Below are 23,890 nucleotides of genomic sequence, written 5' to 3'. Positions count from 1 at the left end.
GTTCCCTGTTTTGGAGAATGTTCCCTGAGGTGCAAAGAATTCTTTTGTGTTTGGGTGAAATATTCTGTAGATTATCTGTTAGGTCTATTTGGTTCATAACATGTTAGCTCCATTATTTCTCTGTTGAATTTTTGTCTGGATGACCTGGAAGTCTCCCATTATTAATGTGTGGGAATCAATGTGTGAGTTAAGCTTTAGTAATTTTTTTTCACAATGTGAGTGCCCTTGTGTTTGGGTCATAGATATTAACAATTGAGACCTCATGTAGGTGGATTTTGCCTTTGATGAATATGAAGTGTCCTTTTCCATCTGCTTTGATTAATTTTGGTTTGAAGTCTCTTTTGTTAGATATTAGAATAGCTACACCAGCTTGCTTCTTGGGGTCATTTGCTTGGAGCATCTTTGTCTAACTCTTTACTCTAAGGTAATGTCTATTTTTGATGTTGAAGTGTGTTTCTTTTATGCAGCAGTAGGATAGGTCCTGTTTTCAAATCCATTCTGTTAGTCTTTGCCTTTTTATTGGGGAATTGAGTCCATCGATATCTAGAGATATTAATGACCAATGGTTATTAATTCATGTTATTTTGTTGTTGTTAGTGGTAGTGTGTGTGTGTTTCCCGTCTTTTGGTGTAGCTGGTGTGAGATTATTTCCTGTTTTTTCATAGGGGTAGTTAACTTCCTTGGGGTGGAGTTTTCCTTCTAGTACCTTCTGTAGGGCTGCATTTGTGGATAGATATTATCTAATTTTGACTTTACCATGGAATATCTTGTTTTCTCCATCTATGGTGATTGAAAGTTTTGCTGGGTATAGTAGTCTGGGCTGGCATATGTGGTCTCTTAGAGCCTGCAAGACATCTGTCCAGGCCCTTCTGGCTTTTAGAGTCTCCATTGAAGTCGGGTGTAATTCTTATAGGTCTGACTTTATATATTACTTGGCATTTTTCCTTTTCAGCTTTTAATATTCCTTATTGTGTATGTTTAATGTTTTGATTATTATGTGTTGAGGGGACATTTTTTTCCTGGTCCAGTCTGTTTGGAGTTCTGTATGCTTCTTGTACTTTCATAGTATGTCCTTCCTTAGGTTGAGAAATTTTTTTCCATGATTTTGTTGAATATATTTCTGGGCCTTTGAGCAGGGATTCTTCTCCACCTTCTATTCCTGTTATTCTTAGGTTTGGTCTTTTCATAGTATCCCAAATTTCCTGGAAGTTTTATGTTAGACATTTTTTAGATTTACCATTTTCTTTGACTGATGAATTTATTTCCTCTATCATATCTTCAACACCTGAGCTTCTCTCTTCCATCTATTGTATTGTGTTAGTGATGCTTGGATATGTAGTATCTGTTCTCTTACCTAGATTTTCCATTTCCAGAATTTCCTCAATTTGTGTTTCCTTTCTTGTTTCTATTTCAATTTTCAGGTCTTGAACAGTTTTATTCATTTCCTTCATTTCTTTGTTGTTTCTTGGCTTTCTTTAAGGGATTTATTTAATTCCTTCAATTTTTTGTTTGTGTTTGGGACTTATTCCTTTCCTCTTTAAGGACCTCTATCATCTTCATAAAGTTGGTTTTAACGTCGTTTTCTTGTACTTCAGCTGTGTTAGAATATTCCAGGCTTGCTATGGTAGGCTAGCTGGGCTCTGCTGGTGCCATATTGCCTTGGCTGTTGTTGATTGTCTTCTTACACTGGTTCTTGCTGTCTGGGCTTGGGGTGATTACAGGTTTAGGTGCTGATTTCTGAGTTTGTTTTTGTTGCTTGGGTGTTTTGTTCCTTGGTTTCTGTTTCCTTTTTGGTTTTCTGGCCATGGTGGCCGGTGGTTGAGTAGATGGTCTCCACCCGATTTGGGGTCTGCACTTCTGATGGCCACTGGTCAAACAGGAGGCTGGAGTTCTGGTGGCCGACATGGTCTCTGGTGGAGCGGGGGCTTCTGCTGGAGTTCATGTGATGTGTTTGTTAACACTGATGAGCAGTATGGATACATTACTAACCGATGTCCATTGTTTCTATCAGGTTATATGCCTTTTTCAAACTTCACGTTATTTTTCTATTTTACATGTATGGAAGTTTTGCTTGTATGTATGTCTGCATCACATTGTGTACCTTAGAAGTGAGAAGATCCTCAGGGGCTGGAGTTACAGATGGTTGTGAGCCATAGTGTGGGTGCTGAGACTTGAACTTGAGTCCTCTGGAAGAGCAGCCAATGCTCTTGATTGTTGAGCCTTCTCCCCAGCCCAGGTTATATTCCCTGTTGTATAGTTCTATAGGTTTTGGCAAATGATGTGTTCATCATTGATAGTATGAGAAAGAGTTTTACTGTCCTAAAAATGCCTAGGACTTCGTATATTCATTCTTCCTTCCCTCTCTTGAACACCAGATGACTTGTCTTTTCTTGTCCCTATAATGTCCCTTTTCCAGGATGCCATGAAGTTGGAATAATGAAGTGTGTGACCTTTCAGATTCTTTTTTCCCCTTTAAATACTTTAAAGCGGTTACTCTATCATCTGTTTGCTTGCATTATTTCTGATGACAAAATGAGATTTCTTTTGCTCTCTCTAAAATAACAGATGTTTGTTTCTCATAGTTTTAGGAGTCAGGAGTTCAGGCTCAAGGTGCCACCCCAGTTCAGGGCCTGGTGAGAGCCACCTTTCTACTGTGCAGTGGGCCACCTTCTCGCTGTCCACACAGGGCAGAGAGCTCCTCCTCCTCTTCTATTTTGAGACAGGATTCGAGCTGTGGTTCAAGAGAGCTTGGAAGTTGTATCGATCCTCCTGCCCCAACCCCCAGAACTCTGGGGATACAAAGCATGGGCCACCATGCCCAGCTTTTTCTCTGTTCTTGCAAAACCCCTGATGCTATTGTGAGAATCTGTTCCAATAACCTCACTTAACCCTAACTGCCTTCCAAAAGACGCATCTATAAACCATCACTTCGAGGTTAGGACATTGATGTAGAAGTTGGGGGCCATACTTGATCCTGTAGGAACAAATTTGGATGGCTTTGGGTCTTCCTGCCCTCAAATTACCCTACCCCTTCATTCTTGTTATTTAGCCTTTTATCCAGAACGACTTTTAATGTGAGTGAAGCTGTACATTACAGTTGATTAGACTTTAGTAAGAAGCATGATTCTAAGTTTTCTAAACAGGAACCACAATCAGTGTACAGACCAGGGAAATTACCATTGGCTTGGAACAAGTAATTCAAAACACCATGTATACCTGAGACCTGAGTTGTATGGCTACCAAGAGGTGCCTGTAACCTCTGAGAAATTTAGGTTTCTCTTAAATGTGTTGATTTGTGTTTCTCCATTAATGAAATGGATGTAAGAAGGGATTCAGCTGTCAGAGCTGGTGACAGGTGTGGCGGGGCAGCTCTGCGGTTTCTGTCTCCACACCATGTCCTGCACGGTGTGAGTTGTGTGACCACCGGCAAGGCACCTCACTGCCCTGAGTCAGTTTCCTGATTTACAGGTCTGGATGATAAAATGTCCTCAGTGTATCTGCCTAGCACACCGAAAACACCACAACAAATGGTGCGTACTGTGCAGGCCAGCACGGTTGGCTCAAGCTGGTGACGCTGAGATTCCTGTACCTGAGTCTTAGCATCGGAAAATGGTGTATAGCCAGCGTTTCCTAGGTATCGGACAGCTGGCTTTCCAGAGTTCATTAGTGGAAGCAGGCGATCTTTCCCTTTTATGGATGTTTACTCCTGGTGTTATTACTACTTTTTTATTTTATTTTTTTTAATTGACACATCGTATCTCCATGTTTATGAACTCGATGTGATCAGAAATGAGATCTTTTTCTTTTTGCTTTTTGAAACAAAATCTCATTTTGTAGTCCAGGCTGGCCTAGGACTCACTGTCTAGCTCAGGGTGACCTCAAACTTACGGGGATCAGGACTCCTGCCTTAGCTTCTCAAGTGCTGGGATTACACCTGTGTACCAGCATGCCTGGCACAGTGAGATTTCATTTGGTGAGATGATGCTCATCTGTGTTTCTCTTTGAATCACGTGCTCTTTATTTTCAGTTGTGTTGTGATTTTCATTCCCTCTTTCCCTGTTTCCATCTAGCTCTGCTGACTCTTCTTTTGCAGTGTGGTTGGGGCTATGCCCACAGAGGAAGCCCGTGGAGTGCTGCCGGCCACATTTCCAGCAGCTCCTCCCAGCTCAGTTAACCCGGTCTAGAAACTCTCTCACAGACATGTCCACAGTTTGTCTCCTATGTGGTTAGAGATCCTACCAAGTTGATAGTCAATATTAACCCTCATACCTTGTCAGCACATGGAGAGCTGTTTCCAGTTTTCCCAGAAAAGGCCAGGACTCACTTGTCCCCATTAATGATGGACTAGGGTACTGATGTCATAGTATGTGGACATACTGTGGCAGGACTGTGCATACTCTCTGTTATGTCCATTATTTTGAAGTTGTAGGTACTGTCCTTGCCATACACCTGCTGGAATATCAGTCTGAAAGTGAAGACGGGATGCTCAGTCCTGTGACTTCATTGGCTCCCACTTTTCTCTCCCATCTTAATCAATTGTGGATTTCTTGAAATTCAGTGGTGCCCTCAGGGATTTTTGTGGTCAGGGCTAGACTTGGAAACAAGAGCTCTTTACCCTCTCCCATCCCAGTAGTCAAATGTTGAAGCAATGAATTTCAGTGTGATGACAACTGAGGTGGGGCATTGGGGAGAGAGTTAAATTTATAATTTGCTGTGAGGAGCCCTAGTGAGATTAATGCTCTTTTAGGAAAAGGAAAAGAGAGTAGTTATGGAAAGGCTGTGCCCATAAACTATGGCCTTCTATAAGTTGGAAAGAAGATAATTTCCTGGACCCTTAATCATGCCCACCCTCTGATCTCAGACAGTTTCCATAACTATAGGGAGAAAAATGCCTATTTGAGTCTGAGGTATTTTGTTAGTACAGATGCAGCTCACGAAGGCAGAGTTCTTCTTTGGTCCAGTCACCAGCATACGTGGCGTGGGTACCTTGTTGGCCAGTAGCACGTTCCTGATTTCAATGAGCTCCTCTGTGGTCAACTGATGAGAGCATGGCCATTCCTTCTGTGAGTGCACTTTGTTCCAGTCCTCTGCACAGCGTTCAAATGATACGTCTATTAGCAGACATGCTTCTGAGCAGTCTACCCCACAGCTGTGAATACTGAGGTTTTTCAGTCTAGGCGGTGGGAAGGAGTTTTGTTCTCATGTGAGCTTGGGTTAGTGTTCTCCGTCATGCCTTTATGTGGTTCTTTTTGCAACCTCTGGTATTACAGTTTCCTTCCCTCTCTCCCTCCTTCCCCCTCCCTCCCTCCCTCCCTCTCTTCCTTTCTTTCCTTCTTTCTTTTTGGTTTTTTGAGATAGGGTTTCTTTATGTAACAGCCCTGGCTGTCCTGGAACTCACTCTGTACACCAGGCTGGCCTCGAACTCACAGAGATCTGCCTGCCTCTGCCTCCCGAGTGCTGGGATTAAAGGCGTGCGCCACCACCGCCCGGCAGTATTACAGTTTCTTATATGTGCTCATCAGCACTCTGCTGGATGCTCCAGTCTTTGGATGGCACACTTTTTCTTTCTGAAACTATTACTATGTCCTGTAAATTATGATCATACTTCATCTTAAAATGTGTGTGTGTGTGTGTGTGTGTGTGTTAGCATATGTGTGTGAGGTCAGAACAACTTTTGGGAGTCAGTCTTCTACTTTGTTTTGAGGCAGGGTCTCACTGTTCTGTGTACTCCAGGCTAGCTGACTGATGAACTTTCGGCAGATTTTTTTTTTTTTTCTGTCTCCACCTCCCATCTCGCCATGGTGAGTTTACTGTTGCTATCACTACATCTGGCATTATTTTTTTGTGGGTCCCGGGGATCAAACTCAGGGTCTTCAGGCTTGTGTGGCAAGTGATTTTTTTTTTTTTTTAACCCACTGAGTCATCTCCCCAACCCCTGCTTGGCCTTTTAATGCAGCACTCTTCAGTTCCATCTCTGTGACTCAGGCAATTCCACCCCTTTCACTCCTTCCTGTGCTGTGCCTGGACCCTCTCAAGGGAGTAAGCGAAAGGTAATTATGAGGTCATTACACCTCTTTACAGTCTCATGTTCAATGTCTGGAAAAGCCGTAATTTAATATATTTGGGCCTTATTGTTTGAAATTGCTTCAGATGGAGGGCTCAGTCTGTTAACTGTTTCTAATAGCCTGTTGGGGGTGGGGGAGACATAATACTGGAGGAGGAGAGGGAAGGGCATAGAACACAGATGGAGCACAGGACCCTGGGAAGGATGGAGTGCACGTCCCTTATGGGTGTTCTTGTTATTTTATTACTTGTGATGTGTCGGGAGCCTCATGCCTTCCCCTCATGGAAGAGGGCAAGATGCTGTGATGGTAGCAGCAGTCTTTGCTGCAGAAGAGTGAGTCGTTAGGGGATTCTTGCTTGTGGAGCAGGTAGAGGGTGGAAAGGTGGAAGGACAGGATGGAATCCAGAAGGTTTGTGTATAGGAAACTGAAAGAAAGGACTGCAGGATGGAGCCCACCATGAAAGACTACGGAGAGGAACAGATTTTAGCACCTTAATGTGGGTGTGTTTGCACCCATGTTGGTTTTTACTACATCAAACAGCATGAGTGTAATAGTAGAGGAAAAACGATAATCTATAGCTCTTGGGTAGGTGAGGAAGAGAGGGGAGGGAGGGAGAGAGCGAGAGCGAGAGCGAGAGCGAGAGCGAGAGCGAGAGCGAGAGCGAGAGCGAGAGCGAGAGCGAGAGAGAGAGAGAGAGAGAGAGAGAGAGAGAGAGAGAGAGAGAGGCAAGCAGACTATTAGGGTTATTATAGTCAGGAAAAAGAGTCAGGAGAGTCCCTTTTAGTTCTGATGCATTGGAAACTTCTGGACTGAATGCTAGTTAGAAGCTGTAATTGTCTGAATGAATAGCCCCAGTGGTAGTGAAGAAGGAAGGTGGCAGGAACCAGTGACGAAAGGCAGTTCCCATCTTGGAAACAATAAGTGAGTCTTTAGTGGCGTGGGTAAACTGTTTTCTATTGAAAGAAGAGGCCACCGGGTCCAGGACGAGAGGACTGCTGTGCATTCCAGATGCTTCTGTTTACTGTGACGAGTGCAGAGTGACATGGTGAAGGCTCCGAAGCTTGGCGGCCTCCCATCCCATTCCATTCTGTGTTTCTGATCCTATGTTCTTCATGCAGTTAACATGTCAGCTAACTATCTGAAATGAATACGCTCAATTTTAATTAAAAAAATACTGTGAGGTGGTACATACAGGAAAGACTATAGGGAGACTTATTTCCTTGATAAATGCATTTGAGCATGGCCTTATTTACAGATATTTTATGTATTTTTTCAATATGAATTACATGATTTTTAATGTCTTTTCTTTTTCTTCTTTTTTTCCCCATTGTTTTGAGACAGGATTTCTCTGTATAACATCCCTGGCTATTCTAGAACTCACTTTGTAGACCACACTGTCCTCCAACTCACATAGATCCACCTGCCTCTGCCTCCTGAGCGCTGGGATTAAAGGCGTGCGCCACCATGCCTGGCTAATTTTTTAATTTCTTATTAGCTTCCAAAGAATTCGTTTTGATTATGGCAGTTTTCAAAGGATGTTTGATTAGGTTGTTTCCTTCTCCCCTTTCTTCTCTGTGCCCCGCCCTGTCTGTTGGCTCCTCATGCCACACTAGGCTCCCATCCGCTTTCATGTCCCGGGCACCTCTTGTTCTCTTGTGGTCCTTGATCTAGATCCTCTCTTACAACTCCTTATTTACATACATACAAATGCTAAAAATTAGGGCCTGCATTGGAGAGAGAATGTGTGAGTTCTGTCTTTCTGAGACTGGGTTACCTCACTTTATATATTCCAGTTGCGTCCATTTTCAACAAATTTCTTTCTTTTTAAGACTTTTATTTTATTTTTAAAATCATGTGTATGTGCGTGTGTCTGTGTACATGTGTATGTGAGTCCAGGTGCCATGGAGACCGGAGGTATTAGATTTCCCTGGAGGTGGAGTTACAGGCTGTTGTGACTCCATTGTGCCCCTGGTGGGTTCTGGAAGAGCAGTAAGCACTCGTAAGTGATGAGTCATCTCTCTGCTGCAATTTCGTTTTTCTTCATAGTTAAGTAAACTTCTGTCGTATGTGTTTGCTGTATTTTAATTTTCTGTTCGTCAGTTGATGGGCGTGATGGACAGCTAACTAGTGCCTGTTCCTTGCTGTTGTGAAGAGTGTGGCAGCAAACATGGCAGGACGTAAAGGTCCCTTTTGTACCTGCCCCAGAGCGCTGGAGCTGGACGTAAAGGTCCCTTTTGTACCTGCCCCAGAGCGCTGGAGCTGGACATAAAGGTCCCTTTTGTACCTGCCCCAGAGTGCTGGAGCTGGACATAAAGGTCCCTTTTGTACCTGCCCCAGAGCGCTGGAGCTGGTCATTGGATCTTTTTTTTTTTTTTTTTTTTTTTTTTTTTTTTTTTTTTAATGTTGAGGAATCTCCATACAGATTTCCATAGCAGTTGTATCGGTTTACATTCCCACTGGCAGTGCACAGGGGTTCCTTCCCTCCATATCCTTACCGGCATGTGTTGTCATTTGGTTTCTGATTATAGCCTTTCTGACTGGAGTGATAGAGTCTCAAAGTAGTTCTAATCTGCATTTCCCCAATGGCTAAGGATGCTGAACATTAAAGAAAAAAAATTGGCTATTTGTATTTCTTCTTTCATTTCTTCTTTTTCTTTTGTCCATTTCATTAGCTCACTTATTGATTGGCAGCTTTGTGCATTTGGAGTCAGTTTTTGCAGTTCTTTATATATTCTAGAGATCAGCCTCCTGTCAGAAGTAGAGATGCCAAAGACTTTCTCCCATCCCACATGGAAGCTGTCTGTTCACTCTGCTGAAGGTTTCCTTTGTTCTGCAGAAGCTTTTTAATTCCACGTAATCCCATTTGGTGATTCTTGGGACTGGTTCCTTCGTCTTCTGGCCTATACCAATAAACTTCAAGTGTATAACGTATGTTTTTCAGTGTTTCAAGTTTTCAATGATGATCTTTGATTCATTTTGAGCTGCTTTCTGTGCAGGGTTGAGATGTGGATCTAAGTTCATCCTCTGCAGGTGTAGATCCAGCTTTGCTAGCGCCATTTGTTCAACAGACTGTCTTTTCCCCAAGTGTGTGTTCCCGATGCCTTTGTCAAAGTCAAGTGATCGTAGTTATGTCAGTTTGTACTGGGTCCTCTCACCTATTCCAGTGGTCTACATGTCTGTTTTTGTCACTGTCGCTGGGCAGTATCTTTTAAGGTTAGGCATTGTGGTCCTCCAGTAGTGTTCTTTCTGTGTAAGGTTGCATTGACCACGTGTGGTATAATACTAGTATATTGGGACTTTTGGCTGCAGGTAAAGACATTCGATTCAAAGCAGCTATAATGCTAGAGAGTGTTACTCATTTGGAAGTCTGTAGATAGGTTGAGCATCGTTCTGTTGGGAATCAAGGTCTTTCTGTTGCTCAGTGTTGCTCTCCTGTGAGTGGTAGCTCTTCTCTGTGGCATCCTCCCTCGTGGGTAGAAGGGCTGTTTAAGCAATGGGGTAGTTGCTTCCTTGTTCATGTCTACATGACAAGAATGATATTCTTTAGAAATGGCCTTAAAAGGGTCATTATTCCCCAGAAGAGGTTACTTGCACTTTTTTCTCTTTTTCCATTTGTAAGGAAAATCCAGCAGTTTCAGCAGTTACCAGGAGAGGACTATGATGTTATCAGGGGGACTTTTGTAGTTGTTACTATAGGATTTGGTGCATGTGTCAATCAAGGCTCCAGCAGCCTCCTCCTGTCCCCCTCTCCATTTCATCAGTCAGGTCCACCTTAGAGTTCACAGGTCAGCAAATGGCTTTGCTTTTATTCATCAAGCAAGAAGTTCAATGGCTGTGGGCAGGTACCCAGTGCTCGCACTAATCCATAGTTTATGACGGATTGAAGAGTTTGGCTCTGCATGTAAAAAGACGACAGACCTGAAGCTACCCTTTGCTATCTGTTTGGGAGAGAGCTGCCACCTATGAGAAGAAAGCAAATTGACTTTATTCATTCCTTTAATTTTAGTTTTACGACAGGCTCTTGCTGTGTTGCTCATGGTGACCTCAAACTTGCCATGCTCCGGTGTTAGCCATCCAAGTGCTGGGGTTATTGGCCCGCAAAACTGTACAGGTGGGTTGTAGATTAACCTTCCCCACTCCACATTTGCAGGAAAGCAGGTGACTTAGCACTAAGTGACTAGTCATTCCTACACTTGGTCGCATCGGCCTGTCAGCGGATCTTGGGTAGTTGTTCTGGCTACACATGGAACAAGAGACACCCCCAGAGAGGCAGCAGGTAAAGGGACAGGAAGGAGGGTAAACACTGTGAGCACAAAATGCATGGTTTGGTCCCTCCTACTGTCTCAGCAACTGAAAAGGAAAAGCGAGGCAGAAACATTTCCTGAAATGTATTCTCCAGTAAGGGGAATTTTTCAGTGTCAGTGTGGTTTTCCCCATGACATTTTTTAATTATATATATATTTTATTATTTAAAACAATTTTAAAGTTTAAATTATTTTGATCGTATTCTTCCCCTCTGCTAAGTCCTTCCAGATGGTCTTCCCCTCCCTACCCACCCAACTTTTAAGTTCTTTCTCAAACAAACAAACAAACAAACAAAAAACCCAATATAACAACAAAACCACCTAAAACCAAGAAAAGAAAGTCCCGCCTGAAAAGGAAACAAACCCCAAACAACAAAAAACTGAAACCCCACAAAACTGTAGCCCAATAAACACACACACACACACACACACACACACACACACACACACACACACACACACAAACTGTGGAGTCCATTGTGTGTTGGTCACCTACTCCTGAACATGAGGCCTGTCCTGGAGTGGTTGATATACCCAGGGTCACTCCACTGGAGAAAACTGATTTTCCATCTCCCAGCAGGTATAAGTGACAGTTCAGTTGCTAACCTTTACCCTAGTGGCTAGGTTTCATTCATTAATTCATTTCATTTCATTTATTCTTAAAAATATAATAATATATATAAATATATAAATGTATTTATATATAAAACAAAATGAAGTATAATAAGATAAAACAAAAACCATGACATCAAAGTTGGACAAGACAAACCAGTAGAAGGAAAAGATCCAAGAGAGGACACAAGATTCAGAGACCCACTTGTTCAAACTCTCAGGAATCCCATAAAAACTCTAAACTGAGGGGGCTTGAGAGATGGCTCAGCAGTTGAGAGCACTGGCTGAGGTTCTGAGTTCAATTCCGAGCAGCCACATGGTGGCTCACAACCATCTGCAATGAGATCTGGTGTCCCCTTCTGGCCGGCAGGCATACATGCAGGCAGAACACTGTATACATAATAAATAAGTAAATCTTAAAAACAAAAAACAAGCCCTCTAAGCTGGAAGCCATTATATATGCACAGAGGACCTGGTACAGACCTGTGCAGGCCCTGTGCATGCTCCTTCAGCCCCTGTGAGTTCATGTGAGCTTGGCTCATGTTGACTTAGAGGGCCTTGTTCTTTTGGTGTCCTCCATCTCCTTTGGCTCTTACACTCTTTCTGCCTCCTCATCCATGGAGTTCCCTGAGCTCTGAGGGGAGGGAGTTGATGGAGACATCCCATTTAGAGCTGTGTGTTCCAAGGTCTCTTTCTCTCTGCATAATGTCTGGCTTCGGGTCTCTACATTTGTTCCCATCTGCTGCAGGAGGTAGCTTCTCTGATGATGGCTGACTAAGACACTGATCTATGAGTGTACTAAAGTATCATTAACAGTCATTTTATCACTACATTTTTTTCTCTTTTTAGATTAGTATTATTTGATTTTTCCCTAGGTCCCTGGGCTATCTAGTCTCTGGTTCTTGGTCACCAAAGCAGTGTTGGGTATGGGGTCCATCTTGTGGAGTGGGCCTTAAGTCAAATCAGACATTGGTTGGTTAATCTCACAAGCTTTGTGCTACCATTGCCCTAGCATATCCTGTAGGCAGGACAGCATTGTAGATAAAGGGTTTGTGGTTGGCTTGGCGTTTAGATTTCTCTTTTGAGAACGTGCAGAGGACGTTCCTGTATCAAAGATGCTGTAAGTAGGGGTGAAGGCTCTATGTAGGCACCAGCTCAACGCTTCTACCTTCAGTGAGATGTGTAGGTGTCCTTTTCAGCAACAGGCCTTGCTGTTATTTTATGGAGAGGAACCTATTTATTGTCTTGGCAACAGCCTGGGTTGTTTGGGGATTTCCATGGGGCATCTTTGGCCAACATCTCAATTAGATGTAACCCGATCCCATACTGGAAGCTTTGATGATAAGAGATGGTCTTTTGAGACTGTATCTCCCCTATTATTTGGCGGTTCCATCTAGATCACCTTCATATATGTACATATTTTAGGGAGTTTCTACTATGTTAGGTTTCCATAATACCCCTGAAATGCCCCTTAATTTTAGCTGTCTCTCTCTGTATTTCCTCCCATAACCCCTCTCTCCACCCCATCCATTTGAGCCTCTCATTACAGTCCCCCATCCATCCATAACTATTTTATTTCCCTTTCCTAACAAAATCTATCTGTTCCTTATAGTCTCTTACTCTATACCTACTCTCTATGATTCAATAGATTGTAACTTGGTTATCATTGACTTCACAGCTAATATTCAAATATAAGCAAATATATACTATATTCATCTTTCTGAGCCTGGGATACTTCACTCAGGATGATTTTTTTCCTAGCTCCATCCACTTGCCTGGAAATTTCATGATGTCATTTTTTTTTAAACATCTGAGTAATACTCCATTGTGTAAATGTACCACATTTTCTTTATTCATTCTTCTGTTGAGGGACAACTAGGTTGTTTACAATTTCTGGTTATTATGAATAGAGTAGTAATGACCATGGTTGAGCAAGTATGGGTGAAGCATCCTTTGGGTATTTGCCCAAGAGTGGTATAGCTGGATCTTGAGGTAGATTGAATCCCACCTTACTGAGGAGCTGCTGTACTAATTTCCATAGGAATGGTACAGGTTTGCACTCCTACCATCAATGATGTGTGTCCCTTGTGCTGCATATCCTCACCAACATGAGCTGTCACGTATGCTGTTGATCTTGCCATTCTGACAGGTGTATATCAAATGGAATATCAAAGTGGTTTTGATTTACATTTCCCTGATGGCTAAGGATGTTCAACAGAGCTGTAAGTGCGTCTCAGCCATTTGAGATTCCTCTGTTGACAATTCTGTTTAGATCTGTATCCCATTTTTTTTTTTTTTTTTTTTTTTTTTTTTGGTTTTTCGAGACAGGGTTTCTCTGTGTAGCTTTGCGCCTTTCCTGGAACTCGCTTTGGAGACCAGGCTGGCCTCGAACTCACAGAGATCTGCCTGGCTCTGCCTCCCGAGTGCTGGAATTAAAGGTGTGCGCCACCACCGCCCGGCTGTATCCCATTTTTTAATTGGGTTGTTTTCTTGATATTTGGTTTCTTGAGTTCCTTATATATTTTGGATATTAGATCAATATTATGTCTTGATTTTCTGTTTTTGAAAGTCACAATGTAAAATTTTCTGTTCTGTAAATTTTCATTTAACAGCGATACTATAGAAATCTAAGCATGTCTTCTGAGAAGGAGAATTACATCAGTTTTCAGAGGAGCTTTTTCTCTCTTTTTTGATTTCTTAAATGTCACGATCATAAAAAATGTCTGGTTTATCTTCATTATATACCTGGATTGGTGAATATGTTATCACTTTGACTTCTCATCCCCGAGGCTTCTTAAAGAGTGAAAATTCTTCTCCCCACCCGATTAATCATAACTTGACATTTCTTTGATCAATATTAAGTGCTTTCAATTCCCAGGGTATGAAGAATTCTTCGGCATGGAAGTTATAAAGCCGCTCATCCAACAAGTGAAACGATAGAGGTTGTGAGTCATCTCCTGGAGTTTCTGCTTCTACCACCGTCCCAGGGTGTAACCACGCATAGTCACTGTACATGCTTCCTGTCTCCCCTGCGTGTAACTGGACACCACTTGTGTGATCCAAATATCACACGTGGCCTTGACTACCTTCTGCTGCAGTGTCCAGCGGCTATCTCTAACGTCTTCCTCCTCCTTAGCTGGGATTGCAGAATTGTGTCTTTTCTTTCCATCCTTCATCTGTTCAGTTCGGTTTTCAGTGCTTTCGCTAAGGTTTGCCATGCATATCTGAACCCAGTGGAAGAGTTGCTCTCTCCTGTACTTGTGTTAATTCTGCCATCCATTTCATTCACATGTGAATATACGAAGTGCACAGAATCAAATATATTGTTTCTGTTATCACTTCAAACAAATCATTGTCTCTCAGACAATTAAAAATAAGAAAAACAGCCACAGTGGTGGGTGGTATACATCTCTGGTCTTAGCTCCCCTGGAGACTGAAGCAGGAGGATCATATGAGCCCAGCAGTTTAAGGCCAGTCTGGACAACATATTGAAACATATCAAAACAAAGGGCTGGAGTTGGCCCCGGGGTTAAGAGCACTTGCTGCCGTTCCAGAGAACCTGATTCTGTTCCCAGAACCCACATTGGGTGGCTCATAAATACTTGTAACTCCAGTTCCAGGGGTTCTGACACCCTTCTGGACTCCTGGGCACTTGCACACCAGTACACACACACACACTGGAATACATCTTAAAAAAAATAACCTCAAATAAAAGAGCAGAAAATCTTTTTGTTTTACATTCACTATTCCTTCTCTCATCTTTTCTTTATTAGATCCAAATTTCTGACCTATGTAATCTTACTTCTCCCTATAAAACTTCACTGTAATATTTCTTTCTTGGCAGGTCTGTTGGTAACACCTTTAAAAAAAACCAAACAAACAAACTTCTTTTGTTTTTGAGTCATAATATAGTTATATCATTTCCCCCTTCTCTTTCCTCTCTCGAAACCGTCCCAAACTCATTGCTCTTTTTCAAAGTCATGGCCTCCTTTTTCATTAATTGCTATTACATGTACACACACACAGAGCTTTCCTGTCCCACAACCACTCTCAAATAAACACACTAAGGCTTATATTATAAATGCTCGGTCAATAGCTCAGGCTTATTACTAATTAGCTTATACAACTTAACCCATTTTTATTAATCTGTGTGCTGCCCCGAGACTATGGCTGCTTTTACCTCTATCCCATTTTGTGTGTTTGACTTATGCTCTGTCTGGATGGTGATTCTCCTGACTCCGCCCTTCCTCATCCCATCATTCTCAGTTTGGCTTTCCCACCTAACTTTATCCTGTTCAGCTGTTGGCCAGTCAGCTTGTTTATTAAACCAATCATAGCGACATATATTCACACAGTGTACAGAGGATTATTTCACAGCATTTCCCCCTTTTTGTCTAATTAAAAAGGAAAGTTTTAACTTTAACATAGTAAAATTATATACAACAAAAATATCAAGTCAGAATTACAGTTAGAATATTCAGTCTATTTGTATTTTGCAAAATGGAGAAAATACTCTATTATTTATCTTGGTGAGCCTAAAGTTTTATATGTGATTTGCTTTCTATCATAACTAAGGAAAACTATAAGTTTAACTATTTAGTCTTCAACTCCATCAAAGACCCCAGAAGGATGAAATGTTACCTAATGACAGGGACATCAGGTTTCTGTGGCTTATATTTTTTTTTTTTTTTTTTTTTTTTGGTTTTTCGAGACAGGGTTTCTCTGTGTAGCTTTGCGCCTTTCCTGGAACTCGCTTTGGAGACCAGGCTGGCCTCGAACTCACAGAGATCCGCCTGGCTCTGCCTCCCGAGTGCTGGGATTAAAGGCGTGCGCCACCACCGCCCGGCTATATTTTTTTTTATTACTCTACTCCTTTTTAAAGAACTTTTTCTACTCTTTTTGTTTTCTCTCCCAAGTCTACATATATTTTTAAACACACTGTAACCCGTTTAGAGGTTTTTCTGTCTGAATCTGTCTTTACTGCATATCTCTATCCTTTTCTGTCCACGTGAGCCAAACTTTAAACTGCTAAGCCACTTGGCTAGGACCAAAGCCTCTGCTTTGGTGGCTGGCTCTTCTCCGTTTGGTTCCCTGAGCACCTAGCTTCATGGCGGAGGTACCAGTGGGAGTCATGTTTACCGCTCCAACTCTGGGAAGTTGTTGGGTCCACACTGCCACCAAGTAGCATGCCACCCATGAACCCCAATTAACAAACACTTAAATGTGTTTGTTAGCAGGGCCTCTTAAAAGAGCCTCGTGGTTTTTGCCACTAATGCTGAGTCAGGAAGCTGTCTCTTAAAGGAGCCATGCCTCTGCTTGCCGCTAGCAAACAGAGCCTACCCAAGAAAAAGCAGTTACCAAGAAGCTAAGTTTCACTCCATTTTTGTGTGTTTAGAATCCCTTTTTAAGCTTTCTTAGGTGTTATGTGGAAATTCCTGTTCCGCGTTGGGCTGTCATATGTAGGCCAACATTTCCTGTCCTGACCACTCTCAAATAAACACATTGAGGCTTATATTAATTATAAGCTCGGCCAATAGTTCAGGCTTGTTACTAACTAGCTCTTACAACTTAAATTAACCCATTTCTGTTAATCTGTATGCTTCCCCAAGACTTGTGGTTTTTACCCCTATCCCATTTTGTGTCCAACTCGTTCTCTGCCTGGCTGTCCACTCTTCTGACTCCACCCTTCCTCATCCCATCATTCTCAGTTTTGCTGTCCTGCTTAACTTTATCCTGTTCAGCTATTGGCCAGTCACCTTGTTTATTAAACCAATCATAGTGACATATACTCCCACAGTGTACAGAAGGTTATTCCATAGCATGTGTATATGTGCGTATGCACGCGCACACACCCCCCACACAAACACCCCCCACACACTACACACCACACACACACACACACACACACACACACACACACACACACACACACACACACACGTATGTTCCTGAATACGTAAGTACAATCTACTCAGTCCATGTAATGTTACTTGTATGTGTGTTGTCAGGGCTGATTTCCCAGGGGAAGTCTGTTTCTTCTGCTCTCAGCATTCCTTAGCTGTGCCCCGGCCAGTGGGATCTTCAATGGGGACCTGAAGGGAGGGCCGGCGAATGAGAGGGACAAGAGACACCAAGAATGAGAGCAAGACAGGATGTCTGATCAAGCTCCAAAATTTTATTTTTCTCTTAAGGCATATATACGCAGGCAATAGGGGTGTGCAAGCAGGGAGGGGACTTTAATCATGGGTTGTTCAGCTAGCAGGGAATGTGGCTCTGGGGGTTATCTATCTACTCTTGCCTAACTGCCTAACTGCCTAACTGCAGCTTGGTCAACTGATTTCTGAGAAGAGGTTCTGGTATTTGTGAGAAGAGGTTCTGGTGCTATGGAGACTTAAGCAAGGCCTAGATCTAAGAAAAGAGGAGAGAAGTCCAAATATGGCGGCATGTGTGTCAAGGGTCACTTAGGTTTATGGCTCCCATTATAGCTGACTGTATTTCCTTGTGTAGTTGGTAACATCTTCCTTTAATTTCACATTTTTTTTTTTTTTTTTTGGTTTTTCGAGACAGGGTTTCTCTGTGTAGCTTTGTGCCTTTCCTGGGACTCACTTGGTAGCCCAGGCTGGCCTCGAACTCACAGAGATCCGCCTGCCTCTGCCTCCCGAGTGCTGGGATTAAAGGCGTGCGCCGCCGCCGCCGCCGCCGCCGCCGCCGCCGCCGCCGCCGCCGCCGCCACCACCACCACCACCACCACCACCACCACCACCACCACCACCACCACCCGGCGTTAATTTCACATTTTATTTGTCAGAGAAAGTGTTTCTACTGCACTTTTGAAGGACAGTTGGACAGATTTCAGAATTCTAGGTTGATTTTATTCATCTTACTCCTTTAAACATCTCACTCCACTCTCACTTGTCTAGTTTTTTTGAGAAGTTGCATACAGTGATTACTTTTACCTCTTTATAATTAAGGTAATATTTTCTTTTGACTCCTCTGAAGACTTAGATTGTGCAGTTTGAATATGATCAACCACCTGTAGTTGGGCAGTTCTCTCTTCAGCTCCCTGATCAGTGGTTTGGTGTTTGGCATTCATTTGCATGAGTTCTGGGTCATGGTTGCTTCAGATATTTCTTCTGTTTGCTTCTATTCCTTCTGGGATTCTCCCTAGTCATATTTCTCATACCTCCCTAGTCAGCCCGCATCTCATGGGTGTTCTTGAATTTCAGTTGGAGATGTTCCTGTTGAGGAGTCCTGAGGTTCAGAGGCTCTCCTCGGCATGTCCAGTCTGCATGATCACATCAGAAGCACTCTTCATTACATTTGCACTGCTTTGTGTTTTTAAATCTCCAGCACTTCTTTTTTAGAATTTCTATCTCTCTGTTTAAAATAGTCTCCTGTGTTTGTCCACTGTATAATATTTCCAATAGACCCCTTTACACATTATTATAATTGTTCTGTTTTTTAAAGTTTCCAGTTCAAATTGTTATCTACAAAAGTGTATTATTTAAACTCATTAGCTCACAACTGAAGTACATACTGTAGAATTTGTAGCTAAAACAAAGCCTAGAGAAATGGGCACCCTGGAAACGTTAGCCGGAAAATGAGACCACAGAGGACACAGGAAAAAAGAAATCAGGTTGCAATTCTGGTCATAGGATTCAAAATTTTTATCTAAATCTCAAATTTGATAATTATAAAAATGTGTAAGTAATTCTGGGTTTTGCAATTGGCATTTTTTCATTCTTAGCTCGTGCTTTATTGCTAAAAATATATGCATGCAGATGCAGTTTCCAACTCTCACTACAGTTCCTTTTCAAAGAGTCAAATGTCTTCAAAACTCCCGAAGGTGTATAGATTAAGAAGCTGCCTTTTGTAGTGCTTTGGACACTCAATGAAGCTTTTTTAGCATCATCTTGGATACCAGTGGTGCACAGGAAGGTGCACAGAAGAGCAGGTGCAGTGGGAGGCACAGGGAAGAGCAGGTGCAGTGGGAGGTACACAGAAGAGCAGGTGCAGTGGGAGGTACAGGGAAGAGCAAGCAAATGTTGACACCCGGTGCTTGAAGGACAGGAAGCAAATATTCTCAAGTGGATTATTTTCACATTCTTAATCTTTTTCATTATAGGGTTGGGCAGATTTAAGGTTAATGCCCTGACTAGTACTGTTGTCTAAGGGCTGATAATATGCTGACAGAATACTTGATAATCCTTGGGGTGGGGTGGCATGTATTTTGTAACTTAACATTTTAATGACCACAAAGAATGCCTTATTTCAATTTTCAAGAGGAAAAATGCACATGTACACAAGCACAGATCCCAGTGCTTGTCAGTGGGAAGCTCAGTAAGTATGACTTTGTTAAGATGAACGCCCCCTTATGGTTGTTCAGTGCAATGCTATTAATATAACTTCTACCAATACAAATTTTATATCCACACTTCCATTCATGGTCATGAAAATGCCGGATGACAGACTGAAGCAGTGAACTAATGAGAAAGTAAAATCTTCCAGACCAACCGGACCTAGAATCAATTAGGGCTCTAATTTTTAGGAGTGGCTGCCTTACCTTGAACAGCTTGATTTCTCCTCCTCGTGGATAAGTTCACTGTGGTAAAGACTAAACGTGAGGAAGATACATCCCTCAACAGAAGACTGATGTTCCTCGAAGATTAAGTTCTTTCTTTATGACTCCTAAATAAATGCACATCCCAGCAGCACCAAACCCCTGAGTTTGGTTGTTTAGTGGGTTAGGTTACACCATGGACTCCATCACTTTTAATCCTCAAGGATGCAGGAGGGAAGGAGGGTAGCATTCCCACTCCCCAGACTCCCTCCCATCTCCAGTGTCCCTGGGATGGAAGAATCTCACCTGTGTCTTTGTGCCATCTTCCCAGTTCCGGGATACTCAAGACTCACAATAATTCCTTTTTCTCTGGAGTAAACAGCTCCCTAATCAGCACATTAAAAAAAAAAGCTAGCAAACTAAAAGTAAATTAATGTCACTAACATGAAATTATCATTATTTTTGAAGTTCAAAGACAATTTTATTAGAGTTTAAAAAGAAAAACACCCCAAGGCAGGCAAACTGTGGATCTCAGCAGCTACCAGGAGCAGGGAGGAAAAAAAAAAAAAAAGCCTTGCTGTGTAAGTCAGCATGGAGGTCAGACATATGGCAGATAAGCAGCGACCTGACAGAGAGTGGGGCTTTAGAGAAAGGGTAAGGAAGCCCAAAGTCTCAGAAAAGCACCTCTAGGTACTTGCAAGCATCTGGAAGAAAGAAACAGAACAGCAGCAGCAGCAACAGCAGCAGCAGCAAGTTAAAGCTGTACCTTTCTGAGTCAAACGGTGGACAGAGCCTGCTGCGCCTCCTGGCTGCTGGGTTTGTATTGACCGTGCCTAGGACGAGGAAGTACAAGTATAGTGTCTCATTAAAGGAACAATTACTCCACCTATTTCTGTAGCCTGGCCAAAGGTGAATCCCGTTTCTCAGGCGTGGTGCCTTGGCCAGGTGATTGGTCTCGCCCAACCGGACTGTTAGGTTTCCACCCAGGCCAGAGGTTCCATTCTCTTGAGGGCACCAGATTTTTTTCTTAATGAGCCTTTATTGCACTCTAACATTCTCCATTCTGAAGAGGCAACTCCAAAATAACCAGATTAGATTCCATACAACTCCCGCAAATGCCCCTCAATTCTAGCTGTCTTTCCCTGAATTCCCTCCCTCAACTCCAGCTCCCCTCCCCACCCAATCCTTCTGTTCCCATCCTCCCACACCCAGTCTACCTATAAAATTTATTCTATTTCCCTGTCTCATGTGTTCCCCCAGTCCCTTCCTCTATACCTAGCTTCTTTGGGTCTACTGATGGATTGTGGCTTGGTTAGCATTCATTTAATGGCTAATATCCACATCTAAGCAAATACATACCACATTTATCTTTCTGGGTCTGGGTTACCTCACTTAGGATGATTTCTTCTAGTTCCATCCATTTGCTTACAGATATCATGATGTCATTTTTTAAATGTCTGAGTAATATTCAGCTCTAAGATTCATATTCTTTACAGCTGATACATCAAGGACTGTAGTGTCTGCTAAGCCAGCCTCAGATTGCTTCACTTTATTTTCTGCATCAATTTGTGTTAGCAACTCATTTGTGTTGCTCTCTAATCCCATTCCCCCATCAACAATTCTGCAAGAAGAATGTGAACCTTATCCACACAGAATATTGAATCCAGTTCACAGACATTTTCAAAACATTTGTCTAATAGTCCCACAAATACTTGCATTAGATCTAAAATGCCACGTTCACTTTCTGAGTAGTCCACACAGAAGACAAAATACAGTGTAGCATAATGTCTATAAACCAGTTTGTTGTCAGATCCTCTAATTAGTAGTCCTCCTGGGAAATTACAAATATTTCATCTCGCTCAGATACCAAATGGGATGTCTCCTTGATGATTTGCTGTTGCATAACTCCACCACAGTGCTGGCAGAACTTGGGAAGCCGCAGCTTCCTCTGGGTGTTGAAGATGAGGCTGTACTTGATCATGGCTACACTGGCTGGGGCTAGGATGGGCTTGGGTTGGGTGGGGAATGGAGGTGGGTGTGCAAGCCTCACCTCCGGGAGCTTGTCTCCACTGCCCCCCCACCCGCCCGATTCTTATGCTGAAACAACAGTGAGCCCATTCTCTTTTGGCTGCAGGTAAGCGCTGCAGTGTTGAAACTGAGCCAAGGTCATTGCTGTCATATATCTGGGTAGTATTTTTCTTGTTAAGAAAGTCATTAGTGAGAAATAGTTGTCCAAATAACATCTCATATTGATTTAAGTCTAACATCTCCTGAGTGTGATCCTTTGGTATTAAAGAAACATATGAATCATTTTAACCTTTGGTTATGCTTTCCTATTGGGGTGTCTACCACAATGCAGGTGCCAAAATTAACCACTTTCTCTTTTGATTGTCAAGCCCTGTAAGGATCTGGACCTCAAGGGGTCGGTCACCCAGGCCTGGGAGGAATCTCTGGCTCCTCTAGCCTTCCTTTTCACAGTTGTTTCATCTTCTGAGAGTGAGTCAAAGACCTTTCATGACTGTGGCTTCACTTGGCAACAATGAAGACATTTTTTCTTGTGTGTGTTGACCCTCCTCTGTGTTGGCCAGACACTGACTAGAATCCACCTAGTGAGGTCTCCATGGCCTCACTGAACAAGACTTGGCATAGTTTCAGGATATTTTGAGAGTTGTCCCTAAGTACCCTAGGACCTTGTTGACCTTGGAGGGCAACAGACAAAATATTGTCCTTTTAAATTCCTTGTCCATTAGCATAGGCCTCCAAGTATGGTTATTGAACACTCCTAGGTCAGTTAGACCCATCTGGTACTTTTAACTACTGTATAATATTTAGAAAAGCTTGGACAAAGCCAAATACTTCTAAATGAACCTGATGAGACATATTTGTGCTCTTTAAGCAATTTCCTGTGACAAATAACCAAGAGCAGGTCAATAACTGCACTGATTTAAGAGAGGCCTGATATCAATGTATTGACTCTTGAACTTAGACATGTTTATATCGTATATCTATTGTCTCCAAGTCTCATCTTTTGCCTCATGTAACTTACTCTGACCTTCATAACTTACACAAAAGTCCCAGCTCTTTGGAAGCATCCAGCCATCTCAGTCTTTATACACAAATACATCTTTATTAAAAATATTTTTATTGTTACCTTCATCTTATTTGCCTTTTCCTTATTGTTCCATTTGTTTTCTTTCTTAATGCCATGCCCTATAGTAACATTAAATGATTGCACATGCAAAGATAATGGCATTGATGTATTCTGCCATAAAGATGGGTGGAGCCTGTGAAAATCAACTCACTGAATTTTCTTTAAATATTGTTGAGGATGTCTAAGGAGAGCAGATGCTCCCATAGGAACAGGCTTCAGGTAGGTGCTCCTGGATGGCCATATCACATCTGTTTTCAGCATGGAGAGCCTTCTTGTGAAATGTTGTGCAGCATGCAACTAGACTTGGGAAGGGATACCGTTCTTCTTCTGATGCTGGGATAGAGTTTGGCTCTCAGGCCAGTGGTAGTATCTTGTGCTTTTCCAGTGTGACTCAGCACGATCTGCAGGACGAGCCTTTGAACCTGGTATTTCCAGTGTTAGAGGAAGAAGGGCTCTCTGTACTCTCAGTATCATAGTTAGCTTCCTGGATATTATGGTATGCTTGCCATCCACTGCTTTTCTTTTTCATCAAGGATTTCATAAACCATCTTTTAGTCAGGCTCTCTTCCTTGACAATTAAAAAAAGTATTTTTTTTTTTATCTTGTATGAGTGCACCGGCCACTGTGTACAACTTGAAGTAACTGGTTCTCGTCTTCCACCATGCGAGTTCTGAGGATCGAACTCAGTTCATCAGGCTTGGTGGCAAGCCCCTTTACTTGCCTGGCCATCTCAGTGGCCCAGATGATATCTTTTGATAGTTTAGTGGCCACAGGCTAACATGGTGGATTGTCATAGTATGTAGCTCTCACACCCCTTTTCTGCATTCACACCAGTCAATTGTTTTCCAAGAGTTCCAGTTCTTAACCTGGGCCTTGCCTGGGTGCAGAAGCAGAGTTCCGGCTTCTGGAGGAGCAGCAGGGAGCACAAATCATTTTTGTAATCTCATTTTACAGCTGCTCCAGACATTAGTGGCCAGAGCCTGAGGTGCTGCCTCACTTTACCCATTGCTGCAGGTCCCTGGAGCCTCCCACAGCCTGAGGAGCCACCATATGTGCGTCCACGGGTCCCAGAGTGGCCATCAGAGGCCTTAGCCTGAGACTTAGTTGCTTCATTTTAAAATTTATTTCATATATATATATATATATATATATATATATATGTGTGTGTGTGTGTGTATATCTATATCTATATCTATAT

At 42.5% G+C, this 23,890-nt stretch overlaps 1 protein-coding gene and 1 pseudogene across 5 annotated transcripts in view; one reads left to right on the top strand and one right to left on the bottom strand.

Moving 5' to 3' along the window:
* The window catches only part of Nxpe3 (neurexophilin and PC-esterase domain family member 3), a 71,545-nt gene that overhangs the window by 24,373 nt on the left and 23,282 nt on the right, over window positions 1–23,890 (top strand). The gene's annotated exons all lie outside the window — the stretch shown is intronic.
* LOC128112099 (protein archease-like) lies at window positions 13,679–14,157 on the bottom strand (annotated as a pseudogene).

This window comes from Peromyscus californicus, unplaced genomic scaffold (assembly GCF_007827085.1).
Source record: "Peromyscus californicus insignis strain IS unplaced genomic scaffold, ASM782708v3 Scaffold_16__1_contigs__length_79575227, whole genome shotgun sequence".
Taxonomy (NCBI): domain Eukaryota; kingdom Metazoa; phylum Chordata; class Mammalia; order Rodentia; family Cricetidae; genus Peromyscus; species Peromyscus californicus.
The sequence above is the reverse complement of the archived record's forward strand: the minus strand, read 5'-3'. Positions and strand labels throughout refer to the sequence as shown.